The following is a 26,245-nucleotide window of genomic DNA, read 5'->3' on the forward strand; positions in this document are numbered from 1 at the left end:
CATCTGAACTGTCATCATAGCTGTGTTTCTTCCTAAATGACGTCCACAAACTGAAGAACTTGGCAGTTAATTGCAGCCTATTGTACAAATGATGTTTTGGGTTGTAGTAAAGGCATGCTGTAAGCTTCTGCCATCGGCCTTGCCTTTTATGCTCTCTGGGTCATGATTTGCTCCTTCAAATAAAGACCACTCTTCACTCTTCTGTATGTACACTTTTCTATATGAGTGATTTTCATTTGAAACATAATCTCACTTTTGAAGTTTTAACTGTATATTATATTAAACTTGTATTCCTGTTGTCTTCACTTTTCGTCTGTTATGCTCCTGTCTGCCCAAAAATCAATAAATCCACCAATAAAAGAGAGAAAAAGCAGCCAGAAACCTAAAGTAATTATTTTCAAAGCCCAGCTTGAGGCTTCTGCTCAATAGGAACTCTCCTCCACTGTATGTTTGGCTTTGTCATATTTACATTTACAGTGTCATTTACACTGATTGTATATTCTCTTTGTTTTTCAGTGCATGTTAAGACACAACCTCAGTATCAGGTAATAATATTCATTGTCTTGAATTATTTTCTGTACATTATGTGAAATTATGCTTTACTTATGATACAATTTGTTTCAAAGCTTACTGTGCGTGATGTTGATATAAAACCTCCTATTCCAAAAAAAGGAGTACAAAGGATTAAAGTTAAACCAGCTGCAACAGGTAATTTTCTTTTGTTGTTGTTGTTATTCTGCCTCCCATTGTTCTCTGATTTGGCATCCCTGTCCTTGTTAGGGAATTGACAGAGGTGAATTTGGTGATTCCACAACTTTCCAAGTGCTTCTTGGAATTCGAATCTTTACTTAGAGGAGCACTTCATGTTAACATCTCAGTCATGTTTAATTATTCCATCTTACTGATTTTGCACTGGTGATGCAAAGGAAGTCAGATGATCCAATTAGCAGAGTGTGTTTGTGTGAGGGAGTATGCTTATTAGTAAAATAATTAATCATTCCTTTATGACTATATGGTAGACACAGTCTTAAAACCATGATCCTGAAAGGTTGATAGTAGGAAATAGTGCTTCCGTACTATTGAATATATTACACAGAAGTAATCAACACTGGGAGTTGTCTGGACATTATTTCCATAGACTTTCAAAGTGTGTCTGGTGATAAATATTGCTGATAATTAGTCTTTGTGTCATTAAACTGTACAAAAATGGTATACATTGCAACTTCTTTATTTGCTCAACTTTACATTTTTTGCATCTGTTGAGAATGACACTAGTATCCTTGTTTAATTTAAGCTCTCTATACCTTTCCAACATATGTGTACCACACTTAACTGAACACTCTGAACGCAGATTAGAAAAGGGGCATTCGTAAGTAAATGTGATTGGGGATCCCTAGGAGCCTTTGTATACAGTCCATTGTAAACATTAAAGGTATTTGTACCAGAATGTTTATTGCAGCCCAATTCATAATTGCTAAGTCATGGAAGAAGCCCAAGTGCCCTTCGATCCATGAATGGATCAATAAATTGTGGTATATGTACACCATGGAATATTATGCAGCCTTAAAGAAAGATGAAGACTTTACTTCTTTCATGTTTACATGGGTGGAGCTGGAAAATATTCTTTTTAGCAAAGTATCTCAAGAACGGAAGAAAAAGTATCCAATGTACTCAGCCCTACTATGAAACTGATTTATAGCTTTCATATGAAAGCTATAACCCTATTAAAGCACAAGAATATGGGGAAGGGGGTAAGGGAGGGGAGGGAGAGGATGGGTGGATGGAGGGTAAATGGTGGGATCATACCTACAGAGCATTTTAAAAGGGTACAGGTGAAACTTACTAAATGCAGAATATAAATGTCTGAACACAACAATTAAGAAAATGCCATGAAGGCTATGTTAACCAGCTCAATGAAAATATTTCAAATTGTATATAAAACCAGCACATTGTACCCCATGATTACATTAATGTACACAGCTATGATTTAATTTAAAAAATCTTACTATACTGAGCATTGAAATTGAAAAAATTATAATACAAAACTCAGATTATTTTATTCATTCCATAAAAAACCACATTACACTGGAGGCTAACACTATGTGAAACATTTCTGGAACCATTCATATATTTCAGAAGTGCATTTATTTTGCAGTATAGCCTGTAAGTCATCTTCTGTTTATACATGTGGCCCTGGAATTTACCTTCCCTAACTGTGGTCCCTCTCCAGGGCCATTAGGATGATTAAGCAGACCTTGAATTGGTAATATAGTACCTACAATAGTACCTTAGGTCTCACATGGGGTTTTCACAATCTGACTTTTTCTCAACTTTCCATTTTAGCCCTTTCCCTGTGTGTCTGTCTTTTCACTAGCATTACTGAACTACCTCTGGGAGTGCCCTCTGAACCAATCCCTCTCTGTTGGACAAATGCACATCCTCTTTCAGACTTGTTTTTACTCCTGCTGCTTCCTGTCCTGCTCTCCCTTTTTCCTGGCCTCTCCATCTTTTCATCTTGCTCATCTTACCCTTTACTTCTCAGTTCAGACATGACTTCTGGAAAATCCAACCCTGACAGATCTTATTTATTTCCCTTTAACCACAGTATAATTATCAAGTAGAATAGATAAAAACTGTGTGCCCAACAATGCTGTGGAATATTGTGACCTACAGCCTTGGGATCTGGGGAATAGAAATGGAAAGAATTAACTTATAGTTCAGGTGGGGAAGGTGCAGAAGAGAAATCCATAAATGCTGAGGCCTCAGTGAGAGAGTAGATGCCGTTTGTCCAGGGAAAGAGCTGTAATTAACAGAGTCCTCACATAGCAATCTGTGTCCAAAAATAGAGAAGGAAAGAATGAAAGAAAATAAAAGAAAGGAGAAAAATAACAAGAAGAAAAAAGTAAAGAACAAACGGAATAAATATTGTCAGCATATTAGAAGGAAAGCATTTCACACGTAAGTCACAGGGCATACACTGATTATGGTATAAAAAGTAACAGCAACTTAGTGAATAACATGTGCAATGCCTGGCAGGTTCTATTAAGTAGGAGAAAGAAGTAAACAGGGCTACTTCATATGTTTTCCTGGATTGAAAATTTTTTCTTTGTTTATGATGGCTTTGTCATTTATGTTGGGTGGATGAATTTCTGCGTGAATCTGTGATCTTTGTGTGCCTTTTACACACTAATGCCTAGTAGTTTCTGAGTGGTTTTTCAAGTGTTAGATAATTAGGAGTATTTTTTAAAGAAGTATATAGTCTGCTAAAGACAACTTCATCTAACTCTCAATCTATAAAATAAAAAGAAATTTAGCTTTCTATCCATTTTTATAAAGCTGATAGCTTTTACCACATAATTCTAAGCAACTCATTGTTAGATTAATTAGGAGTATTTTTTAAGGAAGTCTATAGTCTGCTAAAGACTTAACCTCATCTAAACTCAATTTATAAAATCAACAGAAACGTAGCTTTCTATCCACTTTTATAAAGCTGATAGCTTTTATCACATCATTCTAATCAACTCATTTACCTAAATATATGAAATTTACAGTATACAACTTTGTTACATCAGAAGAAGAGGAAGAAGAGCCTAAAGGAGATGAAAATGACAAGCCACAGGTATAAACAAATTTACATTTATGTTTCTGGTTTAATACTGTTTTCTTTATGTGAATGATGTGACATTGTCCAAGGGACATTTCCTACTGGAATAGTATTTTAGAATTCATATGTCATAAGCTAATGTTTAAGTTGAGGGAGTTTTTTTAACTAGTTATAAAACTTAACCCTTGCTAGAGTGAGGAGTGACTTATAACTAATCTTTGTCCTTGGAATCGAGGCAGAGAATTTCTGATGTTTTTCTGGTTCTTTAGTTTTATAACCTTATATAATAAGGAAGGTATTGCCAAGTACAGAATCATATTACTAAGCAAGAGAAATTATGAGCAATTTCACCAAAATGGCCACTGAGTTGGACTCATGTTCAAAGAATCACCATTCCCAATGTCCCAAACTGTAGTGCAATTTTACACTGCCAGTCATTCATGCCAGGTAAAGTATTTCTTTCTCCTTATGGCCTCTGACTCAGTTCAGTGTGTGTTGAGTGAGGGAAAGGGGTCATTAGACTGTGCCTATGAAGATAATCCTACCTTAAGAATGGGACTTTGATGTGAGGGTGCAGCAGCAAGTTTGTAGCTACTTACCTGCAGGACATTATTAAATGGTATCAAGGTTCCTTCACGCACTGTCTTAAGAGGACATTAGAATATCTTAGTCATAGGCTTAAGCAGATAGATAGTCTGTGTCAGAAAATAGCACTGTCATATTATGGATATCATTTGAATTTACATTTGAGGATTGGCTTTTCTTTCTGATTGCTATTGATTTTATCATGTAATAATGTATAGTTTCCCAGGTTTGAGTTGTCATCAGTTTTTAAAAACAGTTTGGAAATGCAGTCTTGGGGGGGGCCACTATTGAGGTTAGAAGGTTTTAGTTAGGGAGGCTCTGTATTCACACTAGTTATCTGCTGATGCATTTGGTCGTTTTTAAAGATAATAAGTTAATTCTGGACTGAATGAGAATGTTACATTTGCTAGTTCACAATTTTTTTCTATGTGTTATTTAAGGAATATTACTTTTTAACATGTATTTAGAATCCAGTGATTTCAGAGTAGATAAATACATTTAGGAAGTTTTCCAGTACGATTCTTATTTTCTAATTTTATTTTGGAAAGAACATTCTCCTTGACAGAAAACACAACTGAGAAACAAAATAAGCACAAGAATATTGCATGTTTGCATATGAAAACATGTCTCCTGACTAGGAATAAATGAGGACTGATAGAATATATCTGTATATTCAGAACTTCCTTGTGTGCAAAAGTATGAGCAAATGTGGGGTCAATCAAGGTGAAGTGGAATGGGGAAATCAATAAAAACACCTAAGAAATGAGTTGTAACAGTGTTCTGACTAAAACTATGAATAATACAAAATTCCTGCTTGCCCTATAGCTGAGTTACTGTAAGGAAGAAGCAAAGTTTTTAAAAGCACCTTCTGTAAGTGTCCTTGTGATAAACGGATTTTTTTTTCTTTTGGGTAGATGCCCAGCAGTGGGATTGCAGGGTCAAATGGGTAGTCTAGCTTGAGGTCCTCGATGGTTCTCCACACTGCCTTCCAAAAAGGCTGTATTCATTTGCAGTTCCACCAGCAGTGTAAAAGTGTTTTCTCTCCTCACACATGCCAGCATCTACAGTTTTGAGACTGTGATGTGAGCCATTCTCCCTGGGGTTAGATGGTATTTCAGGGTGGTTTTCATTTGCATTTCTCTAATTATTAGGGATGATGTGCAGTTTTCATATATTAATAAGCCATTCCTCTGTTTGTCTTCTTTAGAAAAGTTTCTATTCATCTCTCTTGCCCAGTGATCTAAGGGATTGTTGACTGTTTCAATGTTTATTACTTCAAGTTCTCTGTAGATCCTAGTTATCAAGCTTTTGTCTGAATCAAAATATGCCAATAACCTTTCCCTATTTATTCCAGCCTATTTATTGAAGCTCAATTTACTATCACCAAAATGTGGAAGCAGCCTAAATGCCCACCAACTCAAGAATGGATTAAGAGCTGTGGTATTTGTATAGCATGGAATACTACTCAGTCACTAAAAAAGACGGAGATTTCACATCCTGTGTATTAACCTGGATGCATGTGGAACACATTATTTTTAGTAAAGCATCACAAGAATGGAGAAATAAGAACCCTATGTACTCAATTCTGATATGTGGACAATTAAGGTCCTAGTACACAATGGGGGTGAGGGATGGGGAGAGCTGAGAAAAGGAAGGAGGGAGGGCGTGGGGGATAGATTTCACCTTTTGTGGGGCAGGACACAAATATAATAGTCTCCTTATCTGACAAAACCAATTAATGTAACCTACTTCTATGTACCCTCAATGAGTCCCCAACAATTAAAAAAAAAAAAAAAGAGCTTCATCCAATTTAACAAATAGTATACCAGACTGTGAGGGGAAAGATGCACCTGGAGTGTCTGCTCCTTAGTGCTTCAGGCATTTTCTCAGAAAAAGTCCTCAGTCATAAAAAAATATCTTTTTATCTCATGCCTACATTGTGTCCCCTAGGAATACTCACCACTCACCCTCTAAACTTTATTTAAATGAAAAAAATAAACTCTGAAAATTATAACAATCCAGATAGACATTAGGAATACACTTGACGCAGGTGAGGAGAAATGTGAATATGTTACAGACAGTAAATAAGCAAGAAACTCAGAAGTTACAGTTGAAATGAATGGACACTAAGTTTTTTTTTTGTCTTTAATATGATGTTTTTATTTTATTTTTTTATTTCATAATTTTTTTTCAGTCATAACTGTGTTCCTTAATGCCTTTATGGGGTATAATGTGCTGATTTTATACACAATTTGGAATGCTTACATCAAACTGGTTAACATTGCCTTCACCTCACTTAATTATTTGTTGTGTTAAGACATTTATACTCTACTCCTAGTAGATTTAACATGTACCCTTAATATACACCATAGATGATGTCCCACCAATTATCCTCCATCTACCCGGCCTTCCCGGTCCCCTGCCCTTCCTCTCCTGTTCTCTGGTTCATTCTGGGCTACACTTGTGTTTTATCATTTGTGTAAAAGTGTGTGGGATTATATGTTGGTTTCATAATAGTACTGAGTACATTGGATACATTTTTCCCATTCTTGAGATACTTTTCACTAAGAATAATATGTTCCAGCTCCATCTATGTGACATAAAATAAATAAAGTCTCCATCATTTTATGGATGTATGATATTCAATTATACACACACACACATACACCATAAGTTGTTAATCCATTCATGGGTCTATGGGCACTTGGGCTTCTTCCATGACTGAGCAATTATGATTTGGGCTTAAATAAACATTGTGGTACAAATATCTATGTTGTAAAATGATTTGTGGTCATCTAATATAGACCTAGTAGAGGAATTGCAGGATCAAATGGCAGGTCTCCTTTCAGTTCCCTAAGTGTTATCCAAACCTCTTTCCAAAAGGAACATTTCAGCTTGCATTCTCACTAGTAGTGCAGAAGTGTTCCCTTCTCCCCACGTCCACACCAACATCTGCACTTTTGGGGTTTTGTGATGTGGGCTACTCTTACTGGAGTTAGATGATGTTTCAATGAGGTTTTGATTTGCATTTCTCTGATGAATAGGGATGATGAGCAGTTTTTTTCATGTGTCTATAGGCCATGCACCTGTCTTCTTCAGAGAAGCTTCCATTCAAATCTTTTGCCCACAATGAAATGGGATCACTTGTTCTTTTTTTATTAATTAGCTTGAGTTTTCTGTGGATTCTAGTTCTCAAAACTTTGTCAGAAACATAACCTGCAAATATCTTCTCCCATTCTGAACTTTATTTAAATGAAAAGAAGTATAATGTGAAAATGTTAATAATGCGCAAAGAACCTGGACATGTATTTAACAAACATGAGGAGAAATGTGAAAATTATACTGACACTAAAAGAAGGAAGGAACTCAGAAGTTACCACTGGAATGAAGGAAGACCATGACTTTCAAAGTGTAGTGGCAAGAAATAGGAACCAAACACCATTAATTGGATATTAGATATCAGAACTATGGTTCAATCTAGCAATGCAAAATTTGTGACTTGATAACTTTAGAGAAATGAAGTGTGGGCTTGTTCAAGTGAAAGGGCACAGTGCTTCTGCTTCTACAGGCACTTATGAAGAAGGAAAAGCAGTACATACTGCACGTGTTCCTGAGGCATGAATCAGAAAATATTCATCCCATCTTTTTTAATGGCTGGATATTATTCCATTGTATACTTATACCACAGCTTATGAATCCATTCTTGGGTTTGGAGGCATTTAGGCTGTTTCCACATTTTGACAATTGTAAATTGAGCTGCCGTAAACAGTCTAGTGCAAGTGTCCTTATGGTAAAAGGATTTTTTTTTCCTTCTGGGTAGAAACCAAGTAATGGGTTTGCAGGATCAAATGGGAGGTCTACCTGGAGTTCTTTGAGGGTTCTCCACACTGCCTTCCAAAAAGTTAGTATTACTTTGGCAGTGTAGAAGTGTTCCCTTCTTTCCACATTCATGCCAGCATATGCAGTTTTGAGATTTTGTGATGTGTACTATTCTCACTGTGTTTAGATGATCTCTCAGGGTGGTTTTGATTTGCATTTTTCTAATAATTAGAGATCATGAGCATTTTTTCATATGTTAGCCATTAGTCAATCTTCTTTAGAGAAGGTTATATTCATCTCTCTTGACCAGGGATTTATGGGATTGTTGGCTTTTTTCTTGTGGATTAATTTGAGTTCTCTGTAGATCCTAGTTATCAATCTTTTGTCTGATTCAAAATCTGGAAATATCCTTTCCTATTGTGTAGTTATCTATTTGCTTTGGTTCTTGTCTCCTTAGCTGTACAGAAGCTTTTTAATTTAATTAAGTCCCATTTGTTTATTTTTGTTGTTGCAATTGCTATGTAAGTCTTCTTCACAAGGTCTTTCCCCAGGCTGATATCTTGCGGTGTTTTTCCAATGCTTTCTTTGAGGATTTTTATCATTTCATGCCTTAAATTAAGGTCTTTATTTCCATCTTGAATCATTTTTTGTAAGTGGAGAAAAGTGTGGGTCCAGTTTCAGTCTCTTACATGTGGATATCCAGTTCTCCCAGCACCATTTATTGATTACAGATTCTTTCCTCCAGTATATGTTCTTGTTTGTTTTATCAAAGATTAGGTGGCTGTACCATGTTAGTTTCATTCCCTGGTTTTCTACTCAAATCCAAATGTATATGTCTCTATTTTTGTCAGTGTCATGCTGTTTTGACCACTATGGCCTTGTAGTACAGCCTAAAGTCTGGTATGCTGATGCCCTCAGGTTGGTTTTTACCCTCAAGAACTGCTTTGGCTATATGGAATTTTTTATGGTTCCATACAAAATGAAGAATTATTTTTTCCAGCTCTTGAAAGCACAGCGAGTACTTTAATAAGAATGGCATTGAATCTGTAGTTTGCTTTGGGATGTATAGACATTTTAACAATGTTGATTCTTCCCAGCTATGAGCATAGTCTGTTCTTCCATTTGTTAATATCTTCTGTTATGTTTTTTTTAGGGTTCGTAGTTTTCTTTGTACAGGTCGCTCACCTCTTTGGTGATGTATATTTCTGGGCATTTCATTTTCTTTTAAGCTACTGTGAAGGGTATTATGTCCTTAATTACCTTCTCATCTTGGCTGTTATTGGCATTTGCATAAGCTACTGATTTTTGGACATTGGTTTCATATCCTGAGACATTACTGTATTTTTTTTTTTTATCGCTTCCAGGAGTCTTCTGGTTGCATCCTTATGGTTATTTAACTATAAGGTCATATCATCAGCAAAGAGGGAGAGCTTCACTTCTTCTGCCCCCTTTTGCATCCCCTTTATTTCCTTCTCTTGCCTCATTGTATTGGCTAGAACTTCCAGCACTACCTTGAATAGTAGTGGTGATAGAGGACAACATTGTCTGTTCCAGTTCTGAGTGGAAAAGTTTTCAGTTTTATTCCATTCAGTATAATATAAGCTGTGGCTTTGTCATAGATAGCTTCAAGCAGTTTAAGGAATACACCACCAATGCCTATATTCTTCAGAGTTCTAATTAGAAAAGGATGTTTCATTTTTACCAAATTTTTTTTTTCTGCTTCTATTGAGAGCATGATATGGTCTTTGTTTTTGGTTCTATTGATATGGTGAATTAGATTTATGGATTTGTATATGTTAAAACAGCCTTGCATCCCTGGGCTGAATCCTGCTTGACCATGATGTATGAATTTTTTAATGATAAACTGTCATCTACAGGCTAGGATTTTATCGAGAATTTTTGCAACTATATTCATTAGTAAAATTGGTCTGTAGTTCTCCTTTTTAGTTGGATTTTTTCCTGGTTTTGATATCAGAGTTATGTTTACTTCATAGAATGTTTTAGTGAAGATTCCTTCCTCCTCAATTTTTTGGAATAATTTTTTCAGTATGGGTATAAGCTGCTCTTTGAAAGTTTGATAGAACTGTGGTGTCAGGCCATCTGACCTGGGCATTTTTAGGGTGGGGGTATATTTTATTGCTTCTTTGATCTCAGTGCTTGAAATTGGTCTGTTCAGAAAGTCTATTTCTTCTTAAGTCTAGTACAAGGGCATGTTTCCAATTATTGATCCATTTCCTCCACATTGTCAAATTTCTGGGCATAGAGTTTCTTGAAGTATTCAGTGATAATATATCTTATATCTCTGTAGCATTTGTTGTTATTTCACCTTTATCATTTATAATTGAGGTTACTAGAGATTTTACTTCCCTGTTTCCAGTTAGTGTGGTCAAAAGTTTATCTGTTATTTACTTTTTCAAAAATCCAACTTTTTATTTCATTCATTTTCTGAATTTTTGTTTTGTTTTGTTTTCAATTTCATTAACATCTGATTTAATTTTGGCTATCTCTTTTCTTCTGCTGAGATTAGGGTCTTTTTCCAATTCCATAAGATGACTTGTGAGTGTGCTGATGCACTCAATTTTGGGTTTTTGAAGGTGGGCTTGTAGCACAATAAATTTTCCTCTCAGGATAGATTTTGTTGCATCCCAGAGGTTTTGGTAACTTCTGTCATAACTGTTGTTATGTTTGAAGAAATTAACCCTTTCCTTTTTTTTTTTATCTCTTTCTGAACCCAACTATCATTCAGCATAAGGTTGTGAAGTTTACAAGACTTTGTGTGGGCATGAACAATTTTATTAGAGTTGATCATCAGCATTATAGTCTTGTGTTCTGAGAAGAAGCATGATATAATTTCTATTCCTTTAATTTTGCCGAGATTTGATTTGTATCATAGTATGTGATATATTTTGGAGCATGTGCCATGAGCTGATTAAAAAAAAAAGTATATTCTTTTGCTTTAGGATGGTGTATTCTACCCGTTTGTTCTAGAGTCATATTTAAGTCATTTGTAGCCTAGTTTAGTTTCTGTTTAGAGGATATGTCCAATTTTGTCAGAAGGGTGTCGAAGTCCTGACTGTTAAGATTTTCTGGGATATAGGCGGCGCCTGTGGCTCAGTGAGTAGGGCACCGGCCCCATATGCCGAGAGTGGCGGGTTCAGGCCTAGCCCCTGCCAAACTGCAACAAAAAAATAGCTGGGCGTTGTGGTGGGTGCCTGTAGTCCCAGCTGCTTGGGAGGCTGAGGCAAGAGAATCACTTAAGCCCAGGAGTTGGAGGTTGCTGTGAGCCGTGTGATGCCATGGCACTCAAATCAAGAGCGGTACAATGAGACTCTGTCTCTACAAAAAAAAAAAAAAAAGATATTCTGGGATATCACATTGCTGAGACCATTCAAGGTCTGTTGTATAAATCTGGGAGTATTTAAGTTAGGTGCATAAATGTTTAAAATTGAGGTCTCTTCTTGTTGTGTTGTTCCTTTTACAACTATGAAGTGTCCTTGTTTGTCTTTCTTAACTAAAGTTGCTTTGAATCTGATTGTATCTGAGAATATAATTGCAGCCCTTTATGATTTCCATTTGCTTGGTGCACTGTTTTCTATCCCTTAACCCTGAGGCTTGATTTGTCCTTCAGGGCTAGGTGTGTCTCTTGGAAACAGCATATGGATGTCTTGGGGGTTATTATTGTTGTTTGTTTGTTTGTTTTCGTTTGTCTTTTTATCCAATAAGACAGCCTGTACCTCTTCAGTGGGGAATTCAATCCATTTACATTTATTGAGAATGTTGATTAGATGGTAGAATTCTATTCATGTCATTATGAGATGGTTTGTTCTGTAATTTTATTCTTTCTGCCATTGTGGAAGCTAAGCTTTGGTTTTTGGCTGCTAGGTATTTTCTTTGTTAGTGGTTCACTGTGGTGTGCAGTATTGAGAATAGGTCTAAGTATTTCCTTTCGAGCTGGTCTTCTTGTGAGAAATTTCCTCAGTGCTTGTATGTCAGAAAAAGATTGGATTTCTCCATCCATTTTGAAGCTAAGTTTAGCAGGACACAGGATTCTGGGCTGAAAATTATTTTGTTTAAGGATGTTGAAGGTGTATGACCATGCTCTTCTGGCTTGGAACGTTTCAGTTGAAAAGTCTGCTATCAACCTACTGACCTTGTAGGTCAATTGGCACTTATTCCTAGCTGCTTGCAGAGTTTTCTCCTTCATCTTGACTTGTGACACGTTGATCAAATTGTGTCTTGGAGAGGCTCTGTTAGAATTGAGATGACTCCGGTTTGATATCCATCTGAAAAGTGTGTGTCAGGATCTTTAGTAAAACTAGGAAAGTTTTCATTTATCATAGTCTCCAGTAGGGCTTCCTTGCCTTTGGGTCAGTCTTCTTCCTCTTTTGGTATTCCTATCATCCATATGTTTGAATGCTTCATGGCATCTCCTAGTTCTATAAGCTCCTACTCTGCTATCTCTCTCTTCTTTTCTGACTCTGTAACATCCTGTGTTAACTCAAAGACTTTATGCTCTTAACTCTGATGTTCTTTCTTCTCTGTGGTATACTCTATTTGATACTTTTGACTGCTTCTTTACATTCCCAGATTGTCTGCTTCACTTATTTCAGCTCATCTGCATCCTATATTCTACCTATCTCTCATCTGACCTTTGGTTTTGTCTTTCCATTTTCTTATTCAATCCTTTTTGTGTCTTAATCATCCATATTTTCAAATTGCCTTTCTGTTAAATCCATTAATTCCTTATAGGAAGAGTCTTCCTTAAAAATTTCTTGACGGTCCCTTGGAAGAGTTGCTCTATTTTGGTTCTTCATGGTGCCTGAGTTTTCTTTTCGTCCCTCCTCATTTGTGCTCTCTTCTTGTTCACTTCTTTTTGCTCCTTTCTCCTTCTTACTTCCTCCTCTCCTTCAAGTTACCTTGTCTCAGATTTTAGGCCTCAGAAGAGGCCTCTTGTTGTGGGGTCAATAGGCAGAGGAGAGTAGGAGTAAGCAAGGAGAGGCAAGAGAAAAGAAAAAGAGAAAAAAAGATGGAAAAAAGAAGGAAAGAGTAAGAGAAAAGCAAAAGAAAGGAACACAAAAGGAAAAAAAAAAAAAAGCCAAAGTGTGTAGGGGGAATAATGGAAGAAAATTGAAGAACAGGTGAAAAGGAGAATAGGAAGGGAGCATGAGAGTGATGGCACAAATGTTATTTTTCAGCAGGTTATATTTCATGCATGTTATGGCCAAGCCTATAGCTCAAGGTTTTTGTGGAGCTGGGCTGGGTGGATTCCTCTAGTTCAGGCACTCCTTACAAGCTTGAACACATCCTGACTCTTCCTCTGCCATTAATAAAAACAAACAAACAACAATAACAAACCCAAAAACCAAGAAGGAAAAATTGAGTAAGGATGAAAAAAGAAAGAAAAAAATATATAGCAAAATAGGAAACTTTTACAGCATGATCTTCCCAATACTATCTTCCTGGGGCCAACACTAGAAAGTTTTCCTGGCTTCTTTGAGCCAGACTACTGCTGAAATCGACCTGCCAGACCACCGCTGTGTCACACCCACCCTCAGAAAAGAAAGGATGGAAAAAGAAGAAAAAATAAAAATACAAATATGAGAATAGATACATAAAATTAAATGTACTGTTTAATCAAAGGGGAGAGAGAGGAGACAAATAAATAAAGAAGAAAGAGAACACACCAAGAAGAAAAAAAAAATGTGGGAGGGGAATATCCTAGCTGATGCAGAAGCACTTTGGGAGAGGTGATAGATAAGAGTCTCTATCAACTGAGAGAATGCTGAGGAGTGAAGTGCGGACAGAAAAAAGCAAGCTAAAATTCAGCAACAACAACAGCAACAACAACAAAATACTGGAAACCTTGCCCTTTTTGAATGTAAAAATGAAAGTTAGTTAAAGAATCAGCCAAACAACTTAACAGGAAACAAAATACATTGAAATAAGATAAAGTGGGGGGGGGAAGAAGTTCAAATAGCTTGATGTAAGCAATCTCAGCCACCAATAGAGGAAGGAAAGAAGAGAAATAAAAGAAACAATGATATCAACCCAAAGAAATTGTGTGTGTGTGTGTGTGTGTGTGTATATATGGCTGATTCTTTAACTAACTTCAATATTTACATTCAACAAGGGCAAGCGTTCCTGTATTTTTTTTTTTTGGGGTGCAGGATTTTAGCTTGTTTATATAGTACATGTATATAAACATACACATGTATATGAGGTAGGGATACAACTTTAGTAGGAATATATTTATGTTGCAATATGTACTTCCTGAACACCTGATGGTGCAGTGAATATGGGGGACAAACAACACAACTGTTAACTTCTCTCTGATCCTCAGGCTTAGAGCTGTTTCCCAGGTTAGCTGTTGGTGATCACATGTTCACCTGCGATCAGGCTCTGCTGATCTGAGATTCCACAGCTCTGAAAAATTCTTTAGCCACAGGTCTGACAGATTTCTTCTACAACAGTTCCCATGGAGTTCGGGAGCCCCTCATGAGTGTAGGTCCACTCCTCACAGGCAGAACACAGATTACCACATCATAGGCCCCCAGCAAGAGGGTCCCCCCACAACCATCTGGTGCCCTTTATGACAATGGTGGCATTCTATATGGGGACTTTCCCCATGAGAATATTTCACCCACTGCCAAACTGCAGCAGAACTGCGCTAAACAGCACCCTACTCTGACCATCAAATTCTGCTCAGGAGTACACACTACAATCTTTTCACTCAATGCCCAGTTTCCCCTAAGAACCAAAAACCATGAAAGGCTTCTTCTGGGACAGCTGTGGGGAGACTGGATGTCATGGAGGCCACTACTGGTGACTCAGCCTCCACTGAAGCCAGAGTGGACTCACAGAAACTTGCCTGTTGTGGTGGGGCTTTACTGTTCCGGCAAATCCAATAGTACACCACATCACCATACACCCTGAATTACCACTCATGCCAATATTCCATGCTGGCAATGGTCTGGCCTTCTCCAGGAGAGCTCAGTTAAATGTCTTTCCCATCCACTGTCATGCTCTGGCCCATCAAGTTTTTCTTCTCATAGGGTTTCCTTTCTTTAAAGCATTTTCCCTATCAGCAAACATTTTATCAAAAATATTTAGATGTAGTCAAGGAATTGTTCAGCTAAATAGAGGAGTGTTGACAATGGTGGTGTTATACTTAACATAGTCCAAAGTTGTCCATTATGCCAGTATCTAATGTTAACATGGAAATATTTCTAGGGTTAAAAATATTTTAATGATGTAATGCCAGAACTATGACAACCCATGTGTTAATCTTTTGCAACATTCACTTGTGTTAGAGAATACAAAGTAAAGTTATGGAAGGTGAAGTAAGTTCCTTGTTGCAATATGACATGAGTTAAGATTTTGCATTTGAATATGTTTCCTTTGGCTGTCCATGTGAGGTGACAGTATCAATAGCAACACCTAGGTGAAAGGTAAGGTTCATCTAGAGAGCATATGTAAGGTTGCAAAGCTTTGATTTTCAAGAAATTCTTCTTTTATTTAAAGGTAAAATTATTGTTTTTAGAGTAGAAAATTCAGACATTTTTTAAGAAAGTGATTAGGAAATCTTGGTGCCACTTATTATACTGTAATTGAAACTCAATATTGATGTTACTTTTAACAGAGTCATTCTTCTGGGACTGGCAATTCAAATGGAACCAAGACAGTACCAGAACAAGTAAATGGTAAGGACTGCATCATATGGAAAATGTCATGTGAAAGAATATTTATTGAAAAACATGAGCACCAAGATCTCATAAATGCCAAAGGAAACCACCTATTACATGTACAATTAAAAAAAATAAAATGAAAAAGCGAAACAGGTGTTAGCAACAAGTGAGGATGAAAGAGAGAGTATCACTAAAGGAGCAGAATCTTTATCCCATCTCCATATAGTCTGAAAGCTGAGCAAAGTCAGGAAATCGGGAAGTGAACAGGTTTACAAAAGGGAATGAAGAATGGGAAAGCAGACAGTACAGGGGTACATGGAGAGAAAAGGAGCAGATGGATGTAATAGCAAAGTGGTTCAGTAAAATACTTCCTAAATAAAAGGTAGATCAAGGTGTTATACAGGTGGGAAGAATATAATAAAATGAGCTTCCAGTGCCAAAAGGAGTGAGAGAAGTAGCACCAACTTCCCTGTTTTCTGTGTGTTTCTTAATGTTGGCAAGGCATTAAGGTCTGAGGCCCCTGGTCATGCAGAGCTGTCTGATGGAGAGTGGAGATGTTACATGTATGCAATTTCATGTCGTATAAAGTGATGGTTCTTCATAACATATGGTTCAATTGGATGCAATTGGATGGAAGACAGTAGGCTTAGTTGTGGAGAGGCCAGGAAAGCTATAAACCTCTAACATTCCATTAGAAACTTTGTGATTTTAAATACCATTTCAGTGTGGAATATGTGATGGAGAGGAACTGGAGTCTATATTCCAAAGGATAATTTCAGGGAAAGGAATGTATATTCACACTCTTTAGAGACCAGAGCTTCTCAAACATAAAGACATCAGTGGGGGCCATGTTAAAATGCACATTGTGATTGAGCAGGTTTGTGATTCTGCAGTGCTAATGCATTCTCAGGTGAGTCCAGGGCTGCTGTTCCTCACACCACCTTGAATAACTAGGGTATAGACTTCTCTGTAGGAAATCTGTAGGAGGAGCTATTGAAGAATACCTCCAACCTAGAATCAAGGGAAAGCTTTATTTTGGTCTTATTTTTGAGCATGTTTCCAGATGAAGGATAACACTGAATTATAGAGAGATTGAAATTCTAGGTATAAAATGTTATTGCTAAATAAAGAGGAAAAAGGTGGTGGAAATAATCCATCAAAGGAATGCAAATGTCAGAATGTCAGATTTCAAGTTTTTTTTTTGCAAAGCAAGAGGGTTTGTGAGTGGGCACAGAGGCAGGGAAGAAAGAAGTTAGCTAGGTAATTTCTCATTCCGGATGCGCAAACGTGATAGAACTCAGTTCAGGTGGCTTCAGGAAATTGGCACACACATAGAAGATTGGATTATTGCAGCCCCAGAGATTACTGGAAGGAGGAAGAAATGCTGGGATTGAGGCAGACCACAGAGATGCATTTCTTTTCTCTGGAATTATCAGGCATCAGAGATATGTTTTTCATTGATACTAGTTAATCAGATGAGGTTACTTTGAAAATAGATGACTGGCTTTTAAATGCTATTTTTTCCTATAAAGCAGCTGTTTCCTAAAATCCCTTAATGGATTAATGTGACAACCCAAGGACACTAATTTTAGAAACAATACACTTATCACTTGATTAAATCTGTATAGGAGGAAAGTAGGTAAACAAAATACGTATCCCTTAATATTCTAAAAATGTGAAAAACTGCCTAAAAGCTTATGTATGCCTTTTATAAATTTTAATGTCATGTCCAGTGAATAGTCTAGTGATTTTGGAATATAAAATTTCATTTATAGCTCATAATTCTGTGGCCATTCAGTGTGTTCCTTTTTGATAAATAGTTCATGATTGATAGGTCAGTATATATAATTTCTTGCATACCTCTTATGTGAGTTGAGGAAGAAAATTAATATGACAAAGTAGAGGACACAAAAAATATTGGTATACTTGTGTATTTATGGGTATGGAAAAAAAATCACATTTTTAAAACTTATTTTACAAGGATCTATCCATGTAGATCGATTGAACCCTTTCTCTAATGAGAAATGGATTATAACCTCCACTGAACTGTTATCACGGCTGTGTTCCTTCTGAAATGGAGCACAGGCTGCAGAACATGTCAGATCCTTGCAGCATATGGTATAAATGATGTTGTGGGTTGCACTAAACACATACTGTAAGCTTCTTACATCAGCCTGGTCCTTTATCCTCTCTGGATCATGATTTGCTCCTTTGAATAAAGACCACTCTTCACCCTGCTGTATGTGCACTTTTTCATTTGAATGTTTTTTTTTTATTATTTATGTTTCATTTGAGTGAAAGATAATGCCACTTTTGAAGTTTGAACTGAACATGATATTAAAATTATATCCTATTGTGTTCAATTTTTGTCTGTTATGTTCCTGTCTACCCCTAAATCAGTCAATCAATAAAACAATCAATACAAGAGGGAAAAAGCAGACCCAAACCTAAAGTAATTACTTTTAAAGCCAAGCTGGAGGGTTCAGCTCAATAGGAACTCTCCTCAACTGTATGCTTGGTTTCATCATATCTACATTTACACTGTCATTTACACCGATTTTATGTGTTCTTTGTTTTTTAGGGGATTCTAAGATAGAACCTCAGTTTCAGGTAACAACATTCATTGTTTGTCTTGAATTATTCCCTGTATATTTTGTGAAATTATGCATTACTTATGATATACTTTTTTTCAAAGTTCACTGTAAGTACCTGTGACACAGAAGCTGTTACTCCAGATAAAGGAGTAGAAACAATTAAAGTGCAAGAAGCCACGACAGGTAATTTTCTTTTCTTTTGTTGTTCTTCTGGTTTTGGTTATTCTGCCTCACATAGTTCTCTGATTTGGCATCCCTTTCCTTGTTAGGGAATTGACTGAGGTGAATTTTGTAACTCCACAATTTTTCAAGTGCTTATTGAAATTCAAATCTTTACTTAGAGCAACACTTCATGTTAACACGTCAGTCATGTTTTAACTTTAATTATTCCATCTTACTGATTTTACTGAAATCAGATGATCCAATTAGCAGACTGTGTACGTGTGAGAGTGTATCCTTATTAGTAAAATTCTGCAACTTCTTTATTTTCTCAACATTACATTTTTTGGATCTGTTGAGATTGACCCTAGTGCCCTTGTTTAATTTAACCTTTCTATACCATTCCAACATACGTGTACCACACTTAACCCTCTGAGTTCAGATTAAAAAGGGGGCAAATGCAAGTAAAAGTGATTGGGATCATTAGGAGCTTTCGTATACCATGGATTGTAAACATAAATACTTAGTGTAATTAAGTATTACACTGTGCTTTAAAATTGAAAAAAAAAAAATGAAATGCCAAACCCAGATTCTTTTATTTATTAAATAAAAATCCACATTACACTGGGCACTGACACTATGTGAAGCATTTCTGGAAACATTCATATATTTCAGAAGTGCATTTTTTTTGCTATATGGCCTGTATTATTTATTCATGTGCCCCTAGAATTCATCTTCCTGACAGTATTTACTGTGGCCTCTCTCCAGGGCCAGTAGGATGATTAAATGTTTTTAAATTAGTAATATCCTAGTACTTTTAAGTTTCACAGAAGGCTTTTGTAATCTGACTTGTTCTCAACTCTCCATTTTAGCCCTCTCCCTGTGTGTCTGCCTTACTCTAGCACTACCGAAGAACCTCTGGGAGTGCCCTCTGAGCCAATCCCTCTATTTTGGACAAATGCACACCCTATTGCAGGCTTCTCTTTCCTCTTGCTGCTTTCTGTCCTGCTCTCCCTTTTTCCTGGCCTCCTCACTTTTTCACCTTGTTCATCTCACCCTTTACTTCTCAGCTCAGACATGACTTCTGGAAAAGCCAACCTTGATGCATTTTATGTACATATTTTTAAACTTAGAGCCAAGAATAGCCACACAAAACAAGATTCAGACTATTGGTCTAATGGGACTTTGGAAGATTTCACCCTTAAATGGCTTACAAGACAAAGGGATAGAAATGGAAAAAAAAAAAAAACGGTTCAAAAGCAATTTAAATAACCAATAATTTTATGGCTCTATAATTTTCTGTAACAGATAAAGACAAGACAAAAAATCAAAAAATTTAAAAAGAAAATAAATTTATTTAAATTATATTGTGAAGCAAAAAGGAAATAAATGAACCACAGTTCAGGATTAAAAGTTGCAGAGGAGAAATCTAAGTAGTAAGGCAGCCCCAAGAGAGGCTAGATAGCTGTTCATCTGGGGAAAATGCGAGAATCAGTGAAGGCTTGATATAGCAGTCTAACAGTGCAAGGTGATTTGTCAGAATATTAGAGGAAAGCATTTCTCATGTAAGGAGCAGGACATACACTGATAAAGGAATAAAACCTAATAGCAAATTTGAGAACTATTATTTTTTATTTATTATTTTTATTGTTGGGGATTCATTGTGAGGGTACAATAAGCCAGGTTACAATGATTGCAATTGTTAGGCAAAGTCCCTCTTGCAATCATGTCTTGCCCCCATAATGTGTGACACAACGTGCACACTATGTTACAGGTACTATTTTGAAGTAGACCAGAGTATACAGTGATACCTTTATGTTTTACTAGATTTGTAAATCTTGCTTTCTTTATGAATTTTTTGCCATTTTTATTGAGTGGATGAATTTATGATATTTGTGGCTTTTATCCTCATAAAAGCTATCTAGTAGCATTCTCAGTGGTTTAAAGTGTTAGATAGTTAGGGCAGGAATGGTGGCTCATGCCCGTAATCCTAATACTCAGAGGCCAAAGCTGGTGGATCACTCAAGCTAAGGAATTTGAGATCACCCTAAGGAAGGACAAGACCCCATCTCTACTGAAAATAGAAAATCTAGCCTGGCATTGTGGTAGATTCCTGTAGGCCCAGCTTCTTGGGAATCTGAGGCAAGAAGATGGCTTGAGCCCAAGGGACGGAGGTTGCTGTGGGCTCGGAAGCCATGGACCTTGACTCAAGGGATCACAATGAGACTCTGTCTGAAAAGAAAAATGAATAAAAATAATGTGTAAGCTAATTAGTCATATTTAAAAAGAAGTATGTAGTCTGCTAAAGATTTACCTTCATCTAAACCCTCAATTTATAAAATAAAAATAAATTTTGCTTTCTATCAATTTTTATAAAGATGATAGCTTTTATGAAATCATTCTAAGCAACTCATTTACCTAAATATATGAAATTTACAGTACTAAAGTCGGTATCCATATCAAAGGAAGAGCAAGAAGAGCTTAAAGGAAGTGAAAATAACCACCCACAGGTATCAACAAATTTTAATTTCAGTTCCTGGTTTAATATTATTTTCTTTACATGAGTAATGTGACATAGTCCAAGGGACATTTTCACTGGGATAGCATTTTATAATCCATATGCTGAAGGTAATATTTAATTTTAAGAAGTTTTTTCACTAGTTTAAAACTTAAAGATTCCAAAAGTAAAGAATGACTTACATCTAATCTTTGCCCTTGGACTAGAGGTAGAGGGTTTCTGGTGTTTTCCTTGTTCTGCAATTTTATAACCTTACATGATAAGGAAGGTAATGCCAAGTAAAGAATCATATTACTAAGCAAGAGAAAATATGAGTAATTTCACCATGATGGCCACTGAGTTGGACTCATGTCCAAAGAGTCACCATTCCCAATGTCCCAAACTGTAGCATAGTTTTATACCATCAGTCATTCATGCCAGCTAGTGTACTTCTTCCTGCTTGTGGCCTCTAACTCAGTTCAGTGTGTGTTGAGAGAGGGAATGGGGTCATTAGACTGTGCCTCTGAGGAGAATCCTACTTTGCAGAATGGGACCTTGTTGTGAGGACGCAGCAGAAAGTTTGTAACTCACTTACCTGTGGAAATCTTTAAACGGTATCAAGGTTCTTTCACCCACTGTTTTATGAGGACATTAGAATCTATTAGACGTAGGCTTAAGCAGATTGCCTGTGTCAGAACATAACACAGTCATATTATGTCATATTATTTGAATTAAAATTTGAAAGTTCACTTATCTTTCTGATTGTTGTTGATGTTCTTTGCTGGCAATGTAAAGTTTGTCCAGTGTCTCATTGTTAACCTTTAGAGAAAGTACTGAGAAGCAATGTAGGGATCTGCTATCAAAGGTATATGCACGAAAGTTTCTCAACTGAGGAAGGCTTTGCAGTACTACAAGTCTTCTGCTAATACATTTTAGTAGGTTTAATAGATAATCAGTGAATTATAGGCAAAGAATGAAAATGCTGAAGTACTCGTTCACACTTTTCTGTCATGTAGACTATGGAAAATTATTTTTTTTTAACTTTTTATTTGCAATCCAATGATTTGGGAGTAGCTAAATATAGATCCGAGGTGTTTTCCTGTTCCATTTTTGAATTTTCTGTTTTTTTTTTCTAACTTGGTGCACACATGATTGGTAAGGATATATTTATTTGGAAAAAAAATGCTCCCTGATAGGTGAAAATACAACTGAGTAACAAAATAAGCACATTGAACTTGCATGTTTGCATCTGAAAACTTGTTTCAAGTAATAAGAATTAATCAGAATTATGGTAGAGAGAATATACTTGTATATCTGTCCTTGTGTAAACAAGTATGAGAAAGTACAGATCAAACAAGGCAAAGGAGAATAAAGAAATTAGGTAAATCCCACGTCAAATGAGTTAAGCCACATGGTTAGTGATAAAAAAAAAAAAGAACATTCATGTCCTGTACCAGAGTATAGAAGCAAGAAACTAAAGGTGAAAAAGATTTAATTTTTAAAAAGCACCATTTATTTTGAAAAATAATATAGCTGATTGTGAAGGAAAAGATGCACCTGGAGTGTCCACCTTTTTAGTGTTTCAGGTATTTTCTCAAGAAAAAGGCCCATGCACCTGGAGTGTCCACCTATATAGTGTTTCAGGCATTTCTCAAGAAAAAGGCCTCAGTCACAAAAATATCTTTCCATCTCATGCCTACTTTGTGTCCCTGAAGTATACTCACCACTCAACTTCTGAACTTTATGGAAATGAAAAAAAAAAAAAAAGATAGAGTGAATATTGTAACAATGGAGACAGACACTCTGGGCATGTGTTTAAGATAGGTGAGGAGACATGTGAAAAAGATACAGACACCAAAAGAAGCAAGGAACTCAGAAGTCACAGTTGAAATCAAGGGACACCGAGAGTTTGGTAGTGAAGTGGCAAGAAATAGGTGCCCAGACATCATTAATTGGATATTAGATATCAGAACTATGCTTCAGTCTAGTGATGCAAAATCTGACTTGATAACAACAAAGAAATGAAGTGTGTGCTTGTTCAAGTGAAAGGACACAGTGCTTCTGCTGCTACAGACACTTACGAGGAAGGAAAAACAGTACATACTGCACATGATCCTGAGGCATTAGATGAGGACAACAGTGCTACTATGTATAAACCATGAACCTGAATCAGAAAACTTGCATCTCTCCCCACCACATAGAGACAGATCATCAAAAGCATATGTGTTTATGAAGAAAGAAATACAGCAAGAGATGCTAAGGGTCAGGAATGAGGAAGGCAGGTTACCGGTAGCATTCCCATGTTTGGAGAAGAAAAAGTTCAAGTTCAAAATGAGGTGGCTGCTGCACTTGTCATTGCAGCTTTGTCCTTGGTCAGTTGCCTGGTCCATTCTGATTTTCCACTTTGTCATGCTGTATTAATCACATATTTTTACCATTTTACTCTTATCTCCTACATCGACCAGAAAGCAGAACCTGGGGTCACCATCTTCATCATGATTTTTATTTTCATTACTATAATGTGTAGAGAAGAAAACGTACAAGTAAGTGACTGGAATACTTTAGAAGTTTCCAGAAGACGTCTTCTCTGTTCCCATCCTTCAATTTTTATTAAGCCTTGCCATACTTTCTTAAAGGTGTTTCCTAATTGGGAAGGAGTTACATGGTATATATACTTCTTTTGCTTTTACTTAAACATAAACCATAAGGCAAGTTTTGCTTATCATAGGTTTTCTGTTTCTTCAGCAATTTTACCTATCAGTAAAAATTGTATCACAAAACATTTAGATGTTTTCAAGGCCTTATTGTTGAGCCTATACTCAACATGACATACTCCAAAGTTGCCCATTATGCTGGTATCTAGTGTTAACACTGAAATATTTCTTGAGTAAGAAATATTTTAATGATGTAATGCCAGAAGTATGATAGCCCATGTATTAAACTTTTTGCAACATTTGTTTGTGTTGGTGGAGAATGCAAAGTAATGTTATGGAAGGTGAAGATAGTTCCTTATTGTGATATGACATGAGTTAATGTTTCCTTTGGCTGCCTTTGCTCCATTTACAGAATCAGTAGCCATACACAGGTAGAAGGTAAGGTTCATCTAGAGAGCATATGTAAGGTTGCAATGCTTTGGTTTTCAAGACATTCTTCTATTTAAAGGTAAAATTAATTGTTTTTAGAGTAGAAATTTCAGACATTTTTGAAGGAAGTGATTAGGAAATCTTAGTGCCACATATTATCATTATACTGTAATTGAAACTCAATACTTATGTTATTTTTAACAGAATTTATCAGAGAATCTTACCAAAGAGGATCTTCGTTGTTCTTCTGGGAGTGGCAATTCAAATGAAACCAAGACAGTACCCAAACAAGTAAAGGGTAAGCAGTGCATTTTATTGAAAAAGTCATTTGAAAAAATGTTTATCGAAAAACATGAGCACCAACATATTCTAAATGCCAAGGAAAATGACCTATTAAATGTATAGTAAAAAAAAAATGAAGAAGCGAATAGTGTTAAATTGTATCTCTTCTCAGGTGTTAGCAACAGGTAAAGATGAAATACAGTGTATGACTAAAGGTGCTGAAGCTTTAGTCCCATCTCAATACAATTTGAGAGCTCAGCAAAGTCAGGAAATCAGAAGAGGACAGGTTTACAAAAGGGGATGAAGAATAGGGAAAGCAGACAGTACAGGGAGTACATGGAGAGAAAAGGAGCAGATGGATGTAATGTCAGGGTGGTCCAATAAAATACTTCCTAAATAAAAGGTAGAGCAGGAGTCTCAGCTGGAGCGTGAGCCTGCTGGCTGCATCTCCGTAACTACCCTGCCTGCTCTGGCAGTCCCCAGCAGTTAGGCGGGCATGTTCCTGCCCTGAGGCCTCGCCCAGCGGGCTCCAGACCCGGCTTGGAGCCCAATAGGCGCCTGGTGAAGGAGCTGCTAGAATAATACTGAGGCGGGGAGGTCAGGAGTGGCCAGCAAGAGGAGTATCTGGAAGTGGTGATCTGAGGTGCCCCAAGCCGGGCCCTGGACATCCCTCCCCTCACCTCAACAAGCCTGGTGCCCAGGGATGGGGGAGAAACCATTGAAACTGATTTCAGTCACATTCTCAAGCAAGGCCACATGATGAAGAGCAGGAAGCTGGGAATCTACCAGCGGTGCTGACTGGTGTTTTGCAAATCCTCCAACAAGGGGCCTCTGTGGCTGGAGAAGTATCCAGATGAGACGTCAGTGCACCTCCGAGGCTGTCCCAAGGTGACTGACATCAGCAATGTCAAGTATGTTACATGGCTTCCTGAGGAGACCTAGCGGCAGGCAGCAGCCATCGCATTCACCAATGACTGGGCACAGGCCTTCACCTGGGACCCAGAGCTGGAGGCTAAATAGTGGTGCAAGACACTATCTGTGGAGTGTCTGGGATCGGCTGAATGACACCAGTCAGGGAAAGCCTGACCTGGCCCCAGGGGCGCATGGCATCTTCCTGCCTAACTGCCCCCACCTGGACGTGTATGGTGAGTGCAAACTGCAGATCACCTAGGAGAACAGCTTCTTCCTCTGGGACACAGCAGTCTGAAGCTTGTCTCATTGCATCTCTATGACTGGGACGCAACATGCTTTACCTTTGAGGCTGGCAGCTTGTGCAACACTGGAGAAGAGCTCTGCACCTTCCAGACACAGGAACTGGAGTGGATTTACCAGCAGGCCCACAGTGCCACACTGGCCATCGCCAAGCATCACAAGTGGGTCTTGCTGGAGATGGAGAAGAATGTGAGGCTGCTTAACAAGGAAACAGAACATTATTCATGTCCTCACACACCCACCACCTTGCTGCCCCGCATGCTACTGGCACCACAACACAGATTAGCAGAACATGGCTGAAGCCTCCAGCTACACTCCTGAGGGCTATGCAGCAGCCCAGGCGAGTTCAGAAATGGCCCTCCTCTACAGATTCATCTTGCTTAAGCCAAAACCCAGCCAGAGGGAGAGCAGCGAGGCCAAGACCCCCTTCCTGTGACAGCTGTGCTGGTGAACAGAGAAGGGTGCAGGGGGCAGCCTGTAGCCTTCCATGGACAGCCAGCCTCAAGGGGCTGTTGGCCAACAGCCTGAAGAAAGGGAGGAAGCGGTCCCGCTCCTTGACTCCAAAGGGGAGACTGGACCAAGGGAAAGGGCTGGCCACACCACCCGAGCATGTGTGATGCTGATTTGGGGTATAAGGGCAGCAGTTTCCATTGCCTCCATGGCACACACCTGTTTCTCTTTCTCTCAATGACTTTATTTTGTTTTGTTTTGTTTTATTTTAGGTA

General features: G+C 37.5%; 1 long non-coding RNA gene and 2 pseudogenes across 1 annotated transcript; all 3 read left to right on the plus strand.

The window, feature by feature from the left end:
* The first annotated feature begins 514 nt into the window (after positions 1 to 514).
* Positions 515 to 15,705, plus strand: LOC128579432 (uncharacterized). Its single transcript, XR_008378149.1, has 4 exons — positions 515 to 545; positions 627 to 708; positions 3,552 to 3,619; positions 15,648 to 15,705. It is a non-coding gene; the product is annotated as an uncharacterized LOC128579432 (long non-coding RNA).
* An 844-nt stretch (positions 15,706 to 16,549) lies between these two features.
* LOC128579437 (protein MCM10 homolog) overlaps positions 16,550 to 26,245 on the plus strand; it is a 75,058-nt pseudogene continuing 65,362 nt past the window's right edge.
* On the plus strand, positions 24,645 to 25,956 carry LOC128579458 (docking protein 4-like; annotated as a pseudogene).

Source organism: Nycticebus coucang, unplaced genomic scaffold, assembly GCF_027406575.1.
Source record: "Nycticebus coucang isolate mNycCou1 unplaced genomic scaffold, mNycCou1.pri scaffold_54, whole genome shotgun sequence".
NCBI classification, from domain to species: Eukaryota; Metazoa; Chordata; class Mammalia; order Primates; family Lorisidae; genus Nycticebus; species Nycticebus coucang.